Below are 1,998 nucleotides of genomic sequence, written 5' to 3'. Positions count from 1 at the left end.
ATAACCTTGATGACATAGTTCGCTTCTCGATCTGCTTGGTAGAAATAAGGTGGCTTATCTTTGTATATTTACATCATCCAATGAGATGATGGAAAGGCTTCCTTGCCATATAGCAAAGACCTAATGGATTCAATGAAGCCGGTAACAACTCCCATGGACTCAATGGACCCGGTGACGACATCAACACCAATGTTGTTCGAGACTATCCCGACCATAACCGAGATGATATTTGGAAGTGTTTTTTGAATAACCTCATGGGTTTCTCCAATTGTTGTGAAGCTTATGAGAATGGTGACGGTAGCCCAGATGGAGACCACAATTGCGAGCGTGCTAACAATATTTGACAGAAGGACCAACCCGATGGCTAACAAATCCAAGCTATCTTCATATTTGCTGACCAAAATTCTCTAGTAAAACACATTTTTGAACCTTCTGGTCCTCGTCGTAATGAGATTTCCTTGACATTATCGAATTGATGTGTAAACGAGGTTGTTGACCCATGAAGCAAGGGCAAACAAAAGGATCATAGTCATCATACAATACATAGTGGCAAGGAAAAGCAGGATCTTCCTAGATCTACAGAAGATCATTGCCATCGAGAGTGCCCCTCATCAATTATTGATTCATGTTGTCGGTCTTCTTTTCATGGAGCATTTACTAGACAAGTAGGCAAATAAGGAGACCAAAACAATAGAAAAAACCTCAAAACCCTTCTATGCAAACTACCTCATTGAGTATACTTCCATTTACTCTCATCATCATCGTCGTCATGAGGGGAGAAAGTTTGTTATTTGTCACCATGATATGAACCCTTTCTTTTTGTTTCTCCAAGACCAGATACATTATGAGATTGCATGAAATGAGGATCATTAGTTAATGAATATTGGAGACTGACAGAAAAAACTCCATCTATGCCAATAATGTATGAGCTTGATGACCTGGTTCCGGAAGTGTATGACATATTAATAGCTTATGATGTTGAATATGATGATGTAACTATCTCCTTTACTATAGTTAATGAGAGATTAGCATGGCACTTCCTTGTGATTATGTAACAACCAAAGAAACAAGTTGATCAGATGCAAAGGCTCAAGGTTCAAGTAACTACTCAGTAATCAAATTGTCTCCTAAAAGTTTTTTTACCAATTCATTATGAGAAACAGATTCCTTAAGTTTAGCGTGAAGTGAAAATCCTAAATATAATTTTCTTTGGAGGCCATATCAGAGAGGAACAAGTAGGGCACATGTATCCCACTGGAGCTGCGCGGGGAGGAAAACATTGGAGATGTGATGTGAAATGGTGTGTATGTACAACATGTAAGCAACCCATTCGAGTAGTAGCAGCTACATCACCAAATCCAACTCGACATATATTTCAAGATGTAGCCCAACCATAATCTCCATTTGTCACCCACTCTAAATAAATCTAGACCACACATACTTGATGTTCCAGAAAACATATGCATTCACCATAGACTGGAACTTTATGCACAGAACAATAAAGCCTAGTTTCCTTTTAGCACTAACACACCAGAAAAACCAAAAGTTTGAGTCTGCTTTTACTCAATCGCATAGAGCCATGGACCTTCTATAAATTGGGATTATCTTCTCTTGGGAAAGTTGCTGAAGAGAATATATTATGTGCTCTTCATGTATCATCCCCAATAACCTTCCCATCTCTATTGGTTTTCCTGTGCAAAGTTTTGTGAATAGAACTATCTGGACCAATAATTATGCGACGAGTAATTTCCTTCGCTATATCAGGCACCCTCACCTCTTCTTGGGAATCATGTGGTGGATGACAAGTAAATTTCTTTTCCACGTCACATGCCCTCAACTCTTCTTATAAATCGTGTAGTGGCCTGCAAATCTTTGGTTGGGATTACACTTGTTCCTAGAGATTCGATCCCTAATGGCAGAAGTGTCCTTAGACACACAATTTTATTAATCAGAAAAGAATTACATAATAATTTTGCAAGAGTTTACACACACACACCA

At 38.6% G+C, this 1,998-nt stretch overlaps 1 pseudogene; it reads right to left on the bottom strand.

Moving 5' to 3' along the window:
* Positions 1–464: 464 nt before the first annotated feature.
* Positions 465–1,573, bottom strand: LOC149226990 (uncharacterized; annotated as a pseudogene).
* Between the last annotated feature and the right edge of the window lie 425 nt (positions 1,574–1,998).

The sequence above is a fragment of the Pinus tabuliformis genome, chromosome J (genome assembly GCF_031772625.1).
Source record: "Pinus tabuliformis cultivar Carrire ecotype Pingquan chromosome J, CPIR1, whole genome shotgun sequence".
NCBI classification, from domain to species: Eukaryota; Viridiplantae; Streptophyta; class Pinopsida; order Pinales; family Pinaceae; genus Pinus; species Pinus tabuliformis.
This window is presented reverse-complemented; position numbering and strand designations above follow the sequence as displayed.